Here is a 12532-nt window from a genome sequence, read left to right on the forward strand (position 1 = left end):
TTTTGTGCAAGTTGGAGAGTATTTTTCGTGAGTTTTTTTTATTCAATGGAACATCTATCTATTCATTTAGCATATGAAGTTAGACTTGGTGGACCAGTCCAATACAGGTAGATGTATCCATTTGAAAAGTACTAAACTGATAATTGTATTTTCTTTAAAATTTATTTTTTAATGCTTATGAATGATGACTTGGTTTTCTTTAAAATTTGTAGATTCATGGGCGATTCTAAACGAGCAGTGAAAAATAAGGCTCGGGTGGAAGGATCCATTTGTGCGTCTTACATGCATTGTGAAACAATTTATTTTTGTTCTCATTATTTCAACAACTTTATGTTGTCGCCGCATAATGTTAGGAATCAAATTGCAATTGAAGCTGAAAGGCGTCCACCGATGTTATCAGTGTTTGAACAGCAAGGTCGTCCTTCTGGGAAAGAGTTAATTCACTGGTTAACTGACGATGAGAAAGACTCAGTCATGTTCATGTGTTGATTAATTGTGGTAAAGTTAAACCATATCTCGAGTAAGTTTCACAATGTATGTCATTTGAGATTCAATAATTATGGTTATATCTTCACATTATTCCCCCCTGATTGACTCATGCAACATTATATTTGGACAATTCATTCTTGCAACCCCATTTAAATTCCTTTACTCATAATCTGCATGCGGATTTTCCTACTTGGTTCCAGCAAAAAGTATGTTATTGTATTTTTTATTTTGCTACTTTATGGTAAAAAAAAATATAACTATTCATACTCTTTATATTCGTAGGTTATAAATGAACCTACAAACCTGAGAATGATAAATAGTGGGGTTCACATAAAGGGCCTTATAGAAGGAGGTGCAGATGATTTTTATGGGGTCATTCAACACATATATGAGCTAGAGTATAATACTACAACCTATCATAGCGAGTAGTATTATTTTATTGTCACTAGTTTGATCCAATGAGTAGAGGAACAAGGGTAGATTCTAAATATGGTACAGTGAAAATTCGAATGGATAAAAGCTATAATTTGTTTGACCCATTCATCAGTGCACATAATGTAAGACAAGTGTATTATGTGCCATATCCAGCAACAAGAAGGGACAAGCGTGGTTGGTGTGTAGCAATTAAAACAAAGTCAAGGGGTTACATAGAATCCGATCATGTACAAGATGATGTGCCTTACCAAGTTGAGGAAATGTCACATGTCAACGAAGTCATTGAAGTTGAAAGTATTTCTGGATTGTAAGATTTAAGAGGTGGTGTTGAAGAAGTAAACCCTGCTAATTTGTTGACAAATGAAGAAGAATCAACTAATTTGAATGGAGAATCAAACAATATTGAACAAGACAATGAAGGGGAATTAGAAGATGACTTTGAAGTTTACAATTCTGAAGAGAATTAGACGTTGATCTTTGTTAGTCAGTTATAATGTTTGTTATTAGTGACATGTTTGTTTTCTTGTAATACTTCAAAACTTTGTTTGTGTATTTTATTTTTGTTGTCATATGGAAGTTTGTTAGTTATCTAATTTCCATCCATCCCTATATTTTATTAGAGTATTTATGTTATAATATTATTTTTCTATATATAGATATGTCATCAGGTGGCACTGACCCTCCTCGACCCCCGTCGCATGACTCCAGTGGGAAAGGGACAACTGCGAAGAAAAGACGATACATAGTTAGACTATTACCATCTCGAGATAGTCTGACATCATTTACCCCATCCTCGTCTTCTATGTCTATCCTAGTTAGGCCTCCTGATGTTGCACATACACCATCTCCACCTCCACCTCCGACTGAAGCTAGGCCATCTTCATCTCATGTTAATACACGTGGACCATCTTCGGTATCTGCATCCACACCATCTCCATCCTCCATTGATGCACGTGGACCGTCCCCAGTACCTACATCCACAACTTCCCCATCCCCGCCTACGGGCAACATGCCTACAAATGAAGATGCTACAAATTTGGCGATGGAAGACCCCCCCTTAATGATCGTCCTATGGTTACGCTAATTAATGGAGCGTAAGTATTACAAAATTTATATAATTATCATTATATATGATACATCACATGATATTTTACTATTTTGATTAACCATTTTTTATATTTAGGTTTCATCCATCTAAGGTGGTGGCAAAGGCTGTCACTTTGTCCATTAGGCAACAATTTGGTCAGCCTTGGCCTACATGGGGAGTGATTCCAAAAGATCATTAGAAATTTTTTCCCCAGTGTTTTAAGGTAAATTATTCTTTTGTTAATGAATTAGTTCAAAGGTTGAAATGGATAATAATGTTATTTTTTATTTTAACTGAAATTGTAAAATTAGTATTTTTCTAATTGTGTACAATTTCATTACTTTGATATACTTTAGAGAAAATTGGTCTGGAGACCCGAGGAAGAGAATGAAATAAAAAAAAGTTTTTAACTCGAAAGCTTCTCATAGACTTTCTAAGATGTTTAGGGATGCTCAAAATGAAAATAAAATGTCATATTGGATTGGAGATCGTGTTTGGAACGATCTGTTATCACATTGGAATGCACCTGAGTATTGTTCCAAGTGTGCACATGCCAAAAAAAATTGGGCATCTGAAAAGGGTAGGTGTATGCACACATGTGGTTCTATCAGCTTGTAGGATCATGCAAATCGCTTGATATGTACATTAAAATTATAATACATAGTTGTTTATACTTGTTTAATTTGCCACTTAATGTTTATTTTTTAATGTTTGTTAATAGTCGGAGGAGCTTGGTCGATTTGTATATGTAGATGAGGCCTTTCAAAAAAATCATTTACGAAAGGATACTGGTCGATTTGTCAATGATAGATCTAGACGGACACATGCGAGACCATTATCTTGCATATTTTTTTTTATTCTTTAAAATGTTTATTATATTTATGGAATAATATTTGTTTATGAATTACAGAAAGAATTTGAGGCTAGACTATCTCAAGCTAGGTCTGATGTTGCATCAAGTGTTGGTGAATCCCAACTCACTCCCTTAGACCCTATTGAAGAACAAAAACTTAAGATTCGATGTTGGGTTACAATTGTAGGACCAAAGCGTAAGGGACGCCTTTATGGTATTGGAGACCTTGCTCATACTTACAAATACAGAACATGCAGCATATGCAAGAATCTTCCAATCGCGCTGAAGATGCTGCAGAGGTTAACCGCATGAGGGAGGAGTGTTCGAACCCGACAAGTGTACTGGATCGCGCAAGTAGTATAAAACGGTAAGAACTGAATATCGAACTCTCGGGGAACTTGTGTTACTTGGTAAAGTTATATTCAGTGAATAGGTGTCTAGTATGAAAAGAGATGTGCCAACTATGCATAGGTATGTAAACTAACTATTAAAAGGAAAATTATGTGAGTAATAATGTGTAAAGACAAGTAGACAACACGTTGGTCTTCTTGTTAGGTGCCTGATGTTAAAAGGATATTCTCTACCTAACAATGTTTTTGTGTTTTATGTTGTCTCCTGGACTACTAAACCCCGATGTCTCGCGCATGTTTAGCCTAATCCTAATTAAGCGTCGTCCTCAGATGTCTCTTGTTGGACTAAACTTAACCAGAACCGCATTAAGACATAACATACCGAAAACTAAGTTATCGTACCCCGATGTATCATGAAAATACGATAAGCTAGCCCCATCCTATCAAGTTCTAAGAATCAGACCAGTTTTCACTGTTGAATGATCCTAACAAAGCATGCATCTACTTGATCAAGGCAAAAGCACACTAAAATGATGTACTGATAGCACAGAGAACACATAAAACATCATTAAATAGATATACAAGTATTTACATCAAGTACCTACAAGGAAGAACCAACAGAGGATTTAGCTCTCCATATCTGGGAAGCTTCCTTTACAACAAAGAGAAGAGAAAAATGAAGGATTGAAGAAATACAAGTAGTGGGGATGTCTCCTCCACCTCTAGAACCTCACAATCACTCACAGACTCATCTCATGCTCTCAGGATGACTTCCTCTTCTCACTCAGTTCTCTGCCAGTCTTCTCATAGCAAAAGCTCTCAAAACTCTCTGGAACTTAGACCTTTCTCTCTCTAGAAATCTCTAAACATGCAAAAGCTTCAAGAATTGCCCAAACTTCCTCTACATTTCTGATTTCAGGCTTAAATAGGTGGCCTTGTTGGTGCTTGCACGCTTAGCACAACTCTGGCTCGCTTAGCGCGCATTAGTGAATTTCGGCTTAGTGCGCGTCTTTTCGCTCAGCGAATGGACTCAAGCGGTGCACTTAGCGGGATTAGTCCTCGCTCAGTGAACATGCACAGCTGATCCTTCTTCTAGATTCTTCCTCGCGCTCAGTCAAAGGAGTGTTGTGCTCAACGGATGGCTCGCTAAGCCAGAAGATTGGCTTAGCGAGAGGATGAAAATCAACACTTTACAAACTTGCCTAATTAACCTGAAATTGAGAGGAAATGATTATTAAACACAAAAATGGGAGTACTAAGTATTTATTACCTATCTTTAATAAAAAGTAATTACAACACTACAGAATAACCATAATTTGGAGGAGTTTGATGCAATTTACATAGGTTTTATACACAAAAGTTAATTGTATTCATCGACTAACAAGGAGCTGCGTCAATCAAAAAAGGATATACACGTTTTTCAGTTAGTAGTCCTTCAGTTCCTACCTCTAGAGGCGCGGAACATTATTCATCAATAACAACACGCTCACCAGCAGCATCAGGACCAAGCAGATGACCAGCATACAAATGACCAACGGAGGCACTCTCATGATGACTATTTTGACTACTGACTTAGCAACACCAAATTATTATTGACAATCAGCATTGACATTTTACATTATGTTTTTTTACACTTGTTTTCAATTTAACTTAATGATTTATTTTGCTCTATGTTTTGGATTTATAAATATCACTATTTCCTCAATTATAAGTATGTATTAATTCAAATATTCATGGTAAATAATATAAATGCATAAAATAATTGCTAAATTATTAATGATAAAAAAAACAATAGAAATAATAGATTATTTATAAAAAAAAAATTTCGACAGAAATTTATGACAAAACAATCCTGAAATGATCCATGAGAAATTTGCGACCAACAAATCCATCAAAAATGATCCATGGGAGATTTTTGATTAAAATTTCGTTGGAAATGATCCGTGAGATGAAATAAGCCATGGGAAATTTCCGACGGAATTTTCGTCTGAAAGAATCCTTGGGAAATTTTCTACGAAAATTGTCTATCAGAAATTTCCCACCGGAAAGTTTCGACGGACAGAAAAAATCTGTCGATTTAAATTTCCTACGACCTGAAAATTTCCAATTAACAATGAATTTTTATTGTTACCGTCGGATTTTTGCCATCGAAAAAATCCTTTTTTTTTGTAGTGATACCTACCCTCAATATTTATGTTAGTGAGCCCCTTCCTTACTCTATCAACCTGTGACTCCTTGTTCAAGGTGCCCTGCCATTGCATGTCCCTCGCATAACATTCCTGAGTAGAGATTTCATCTGGTCGCCTCATCCTTGAGCACTAATAAACTCTTAGTGTGATTTCAACATCTCTGAGCAGCAGTACTTTTCCAAGATCTTTATTTCAACTACAGGAATATCTTTGGTCCCAAGTTTTCTAAGCATCAATTCAAAATAACTATCTCTTGCCAAACATTAAATAGATATACCTGATCTCAACATCTTCGAGCACCAATATGATGGGTGTGTTTGGTCCAATTTATTTGACTTAAAAGTTACTTTAAGTTAAAGTGATAAGTCTAGTTGTTTGTCATTTTTTTTTTAGTTTTAAGCTAAAAGTTGTTTGATAATTTTTTTAAAAAAATATTAGTAAAATGAATACATTTATATTAAAAAATATGGTGGAAAATTAATTTGATTTACATAAATTTATTTTAATGATAATGATAGTAAATAAAAATATTAAAGTACAAGAATTTAAAATTTTGATTTTAAGACATTCCAAAAATTACTTTATTTAATATATTTTTAACAATAAATTAATAAAAATTACTATAATGATTATTTTTTAATGTTAATTTTGCATTTTGCACCTTAATGTTTTATTTTGGTAAATCATTGGATTATCTTTATGTTTATAATAGGTTACTATTCACTACTAGAAAATGGTTTTTTAACGACGATTCTAATGTACATTTAAAGACGGTTGTGAAATTATCTTTGAAGCAAATGACGTTAAAGTAATTCACGTACTATGACGGTTATGGAAAAAATTGTCTTAAAAAATATATCTCTTCTAAGACGATTCTTATGTAAGAACCGTCTTAGAATGCCCCTCTTCTAAAATGGCTATTATGTAAGGACCATTTTAGAATGCGCCTCTACTAAGACAGTTCTTACATAAGAACCATCTTAGAATGCGTCTCGTCTAAGACTGCTCTTATGTAAGAACCATCTTAGAGTGCGCCTCTTCTAAGATGACTCTTACATAATAATCGTCTTTGAATGCGCCTGTACATAAGAACCGTCTTAGAATGCACCTCTTCTAAGATGGTTCTTACATAAGAACCGTTTTAGAATGTGTTTCATTAAGTATAAAAGACTGATATAAACAAACTATAGATAATACGAGTCCATTCAGCCTTTTCTAGATACAGACAGCTGTAAACTGATTATAGAGTTTAATTTCCATGAACTCCAAAATTTACATTGTCAATCAATTATGAATTTTAAAGTAGTTATTGTAAATATCAACTAACTTATTGTATATGACAATTTGTAACTTAATAACAATGTAAAAATCCTTTACCTAATAAGTGCATACACTATTTATTAGTCATAATTAAATTAATGTTAATCATTAGTTCTTTTGGACTGTAGAGAATATTAATCCTGCATAGAATTTGTACTACCTTGAGGTTGCTTTCAAGCTTTCCTGCACGAGCCAAAATTAAGGTAGTTTTGCCCGATCCTGGAGATCCTAACAGCAACGCCATCCTACACAACAACACATCACATCAAGCTTGATATTCTTTACAATATAAACATATATGAAACTCTGGAATTTACCTATAAAAAAATTCTATTATAACATTACACATTAAATATTAAATAATTAATTGATTCAGTTCACTAGCCCGTTTCAAATGTTTGGCTAAATTTGAGTAAACTACATTCACATATCTAGATTTTTTTCCAGATTAATATACTTTCTTTTTGTCTCTATGCTAACTCTCATAATTGTTTGAAATACATTTCACTATACTCCTTATACATTATACTAAGTCCCTTAATTATTTAAAAAACAATTACATTGTGTATCCTTATTTCCTATCGTGTGTAATTAGGAAAAAAGAACTTAGAAATTGAATAAACCACCAATTTTGTTCTCAAACTATTATCCTTACCTCAATTGTCCCTAAAGTAATAAAATTGTTTAAGCAATCCTTGAAGAATAGGATATTCATCAGTTTAATTAGTTCTTAAGTTGATGCATTTCAATAAAGTTTAAGGATTAATTTGAAAAATCTTTCAACATTTAAGAGATTACTTGACAGGATTTCTATCCCTTTAAAGACTTCTTAGTTTTTCTTGCTTTATTGATCATTTAGGAGAGAGTAGTATTTCAAGGATCAAATTGATAGTTTACTCAATAAATAATGTAAAATAACAGAAAATCATTATACCTTCTAGGTTTGACAACACCATTGATACATGTCCGCCATCAATGCCTTTTGATGCAATAGATGAGGAGAATAAAGCTTTTCTTGAAAGCAAATAATAATAGGTTGCCTAATTCCATGACCAGGTCCACATGTAATGTTCTTAATATCGGCATCATTGCAACCGGATCCAATGGATACACAGTCATCACCTACAAAAGATAAATAACTCAGCAAAACAAACATTAATAATTGCTTTTGATGAAATAGGTGTGGAGAGTTATAAGAGTTTCTTCTGCCTTACCATTAGAAATAACAGAACTGTATATTTTCACGTCATTGGTATTTTCTATGTGAATTCCATCAGTGTTGGGGCTTAGTTTTGGAGTTGTTATGTAGATTGATTCTATATGGACGTTTTTGCAGCCATCAAATTTGAAATGGAACCAGGGACTGTTCTTTATCCCAAGTCCTTGCACAGTCAAGTTGGAACTCATGAAAAATCTTATGGCCTGCATCATGTAGAATTATGCTCAATCACAATGCAATTATACAAATTGAAGATGTAAATAGAAGAAGGGCTTTGAAAGCTCACAATTGGGCTATCACAAGCTCCTGGGAGTGTTGTCCCATGAGGTCCCTGAGGCATTTATTGTAGGGTACTTGGTGTCAGTGGCTATTTGAAGCACCTATTTTATTTTTTAAAAAGGGATAATCCTAGGAGTGTTGTCCCATGAGGTCCCTGAGGCATTTATTGTAGGGAACTTGGTGTCAGTGGCTGTTTGAAGCACCTAATTTTTTTTTAAAAAAAATGATAAAATGTGTTTTACGTCCTCAATTTTTGGTTGTTTTATTTCCTATATTTTAAAAACGATAATTTTGGTCTTGTATTTTTCATAATAGGTGAATTTCGTTCCTTTTTTTTTATGAAACTTAGAATACTAGATGAGAGATGAAAATCACCAATTACAAAAAAGAGGGACCCAACTCATTAATTATAAAAAATATGAGAACCAAACTCATCATTAAGTATAGAAATTAAGACAAATTTTAACAAATTTGTGGGACCTATCTAGAACACATTTTACCATTAAAATAATCTTACAATTGAATTTGATCAATACCTTATGAGGCTTACAAGGAAGGTCCCACCATTTTTCTCCTCTCCCATCTATTAAACTACTTCCTTCCAGTGACATTCCATTGATTCTGTAAAAGACCAGCCATTGGTGCCTACTATTGTTCTTAGGCCAAGATTCAGGTCCATCAGGTGGCATAAGAGTTCCATCAACCTTATATTTTAGCCAAAAAAAAAAGCCCATTAGTAAAATTTACCCCTTAAAACAAGTAACAAATTAATTAAGAACCAAAAGATGCAAAATATGTATGCATTACCTTCAACTCCAAGACACCTTGACAAGGACCAGTGAAGATAGTGGACTGAACAAGAAAGGAGAAATCTTGGGGTACAATGATAACATTAACTGCTGATTCACTTTGGCAAGCACTGTCCCATGCCATCTTGAATGACTTTGTATAATCTATTTCTCCTTCTCCTGTTGCTCCAAATTTTCGTACATCGAAAATGCCAGAGGCATTGTTATAGTTCTAATTATGTGGAGGGCTAGGAGGTGGTGCAGGCTTTGGAGTTTTAGAAGATTTATGAGAACATGAGTGCTTGTGTTTTGCATGGTGAGAATGATGCCTAGCTTGGATGAGAATAACTAAAGCAAGGAAAAAGATACAAGATGCTAGTGGTAAAATGTGAGAATGCTTCATTCTAAAAATTTTTCTAGCAGGGATTGAAAAAGAAAAGAAAGGAAAGAAAAACTAGTTAAGCAAAAGAGACTAAGAAAGACAAGAAATCTATTACTACTGTCTACTATCTAAAAGTTAGAAAACCTGAGACCAATTGGTTTAGTCACTACCAACAACTAAGAGAATATAATCAGTACTTTCTCATTGTTGACTAATTAGACCCCGAGTTTTGGGAAGTAGAAAGAAAGTAGTGACCACTATGAGCACTATAACACAAGTTGCAATAAGTTTAACCGAGTTTGGCCTTTGGAGTGCATGCAGAATTGAAAAAGCTTATGTTACTATATATAATAACAAATCATAGTGGATGGTCTGCTAAAGTTTCATCTTCACGTTTCCAAATTTTTAAAAGTTTTTCGGAGTAGGAAACGACAAATAAGTCATAGCATTGGCCTTCCTTTGAGAATATGGAGTCTGCATAAAACTGTTCTAAAAAGAGCCGAAACAGAATAACGAGAAATCATATTAGTGGGTAGTCGACAAGCCTCCCATGTTCTTCCCATAATTGCCATTTTCTTTTTTGGCCCCATATTTTGTTATTCCAACATATATATATTACACGTATGTTAATGCTAGATTAACAAGTTTAAACCCTTGTCATGTTTTAAGAATATATATTTATGTGTGTGTATGTAGTGGAGATACAAATTGTTTTTAGAAATCAATTGTATCTGGCTTGCCAGGATGATGGAAAAAAATAAAATTAGATTATGGCTAAGAAAAATTATACACAAATAACCTATGGTAACCATAGAGCACATAGATGGTTGTTGTAGTGTAACAAGGGTCTCAAATTTGAGTTCTTAAGACTTGTTATTTATGCATCCATCCTTGTTTTATTACTAACATTCGTAAATGAATGAACATGTTCAAATGACCAACCCAACAAGTAAGTAACATTACTAAACCAAATAATTTCATTTGGTTTCAATCTCAAAAATGAATATTATGCCAAAGGATGCTAAATACTGATACCTACACACTATATAAGGTGCTAAACTGCTAATTGCTAAATTCAAAAAGAAAATGAATACTAAATTATAATCTCAACTTTAATAAAATGTAAGTAATAGTAAAGAAGACAAGAAGCATGGGGCATACTGAATTTTGTCTCTCGATAGTTTTAAAATTACATGAATGCAGTTCTGAAAGTAAATAATTAAGCTTTGTTTACATATTAATCCTGCTAAAGAGTATCTAAGAACACTAGTTAAAGAATAAATAATAAGCAGAAGGTTTCATTAGTAATATTATATATTATAAAAATATTCACTTTTTTATTCCTTAACCAGAAATTCACAATGTGTATTGGAAAAATTCAAGTCTCACATCCATAAAGATAAAGTCGTACAAGAGTATATAAGTGAGGGACAACTCTCATCCCTTAAGTTAGCTTTTTGGATTGAGGTAGGCCTAAACTCACATTCTAAGAACATAAGAATATGAATATACAATATCTTATTTCTATAAATGTAGCCATCCATCACTCTCAAGTTGAAAATTCATCTTTGGCAGCCCAAATGGTGCCACTAACTCGGGTCAGGGCTTCTAAATTCCTTGTGCTACTGATAGCCACTGATGGCAGTTTGGTATTTTTGTCAGTAACTGTATCGAGCGGCTACTCAAATGTCTTGCACAAGCCTTTCATCTTATACAGTTAGATACCACATAAACATTAACTCATTTTTATATAGTTAGATTTCATCTTTACACTTATATCTTAACAATGTAATATATTTTCTTTATTATTAATTAAAATTTAATAAAATCACCCCTTTTTGTAAATCTCATATCTTATTTAATAAATTTATCTATTAATTTTGTAATTTTTAATAAATTTTAATTAATATTATAGTGTGTGTTAAAACAAAAGTGTTACTAACACTTATTTAACTATAAAGGGAAGAGTGTTAGCAACAATAACATGCTCTCCTTAGTACACTCTCTCCTATTAGTTACTATCAACTTTCAGCACAACAACATGTTGGCTGTAGAATGTGAAGAAACCCTAGATTATTAATACCAGTTCGGATTTGAAGTTGGCCAGATTCATATGGAAACATGCTGCCGGCTTTGTTTATTTTATGTTAAAGCTTGGGCTGCATATATCAAAACAACATGTCATTCGTGTAATTACTAATTAGAAAGCATAGAGAACTACTAACTTGTAGAGTATAAGAATTTTTTACTTATAGTGTATTCCCAGTTTCTGTTCAAAGTCAGGTGAAAATATGAGTAATAAAGTATTTAAAAAAGAAGATAATATATATGTGTGTGTATATATATATATATATATATATATATATATATATATATATATTAAAGGTACAAGCAGTCACTGTAGGCACATAAATTCAGCTTAAAGCAAATGCGTCAGAAACACTCCACAGACATTGGAGACACCCAAAATTTGATAGGAAGGTTGACAAATGGGAGGTTATGTGAACAAACACTGTAACAGTAAACAGATTCTAACCCCAATTCATACATGAGAACCAACAAACAAGTATTAAACTTCATGTAGGAGCACAAGTCAAATTATACCAACCCCAAAAGCTTGTCTTCCAATCAAAAAAGAAAAGTACCTCGGTGAAGCCTGCACCCAAAAGTAGGCTCCAGACAGTATCCAAACAAAAGAAATATGATCATGTTCCATCTGATCGCATGTACTCCCTGAATCCCATTCGCTTGTCTAGCTCAAATCAAAGCATGGTCATATCATAGATTCCTGTTACATAGGGTTCAGTCATTGCCAGCACCTTAGGTTTCTAAAGAAAAATTATGACATAAAGCTAAAATTTTATTTTCCCAAAAGATCTGGACATAATAAGTTGGCTAGTTTGTTTATTACCATAGGGCCGAAAAAAAAACCATGCCTCCTGACTTTAACACAATAAAGCATTCCTTGACGGACTTTGGCATCCTTTTCCAGTGGTACTGCTGATAGAGTGAATATCTGACATGACACATAAAAACAAGAAACTTACACAATGAGAGGTCATTAACTTACAGTATTCAACTGAGTCTATGATATATTATATACTCAATATATAAGAGATAAAGTTGTTATTTGTGTATGTT

At 33.4% G+C, this 12532-nt stretch overlaps 1 pseudogene; it reads right to left on the reverse strand.

Moving 5' to 3' along the window:
* Positions 1-7660: 7660 nt before the first annotated feature.
* On the reverse strand, positions 7661-9573 carry LOC100789232 (polygalacturonase At1g48100-like; annotated as a pseudogene).
* Positions 9574-12532: the final 2959 nt, after the last annotated feature.

Source organism: Glycine max, chromosome 14 (assembly GCF_000004515.6).
Source record: "Glycine max cultivar Williams 82 chromosome 14, Glycine_max_v4.0, whole genome shotgun sequence".
In the NCBI taxonomy this organism is placed as follows: Eukaryota; Viridiplantae; Streptophyta; class Magnoliopsida; order Fabales; family Fabaceae; genus Glycine; species Glycine max.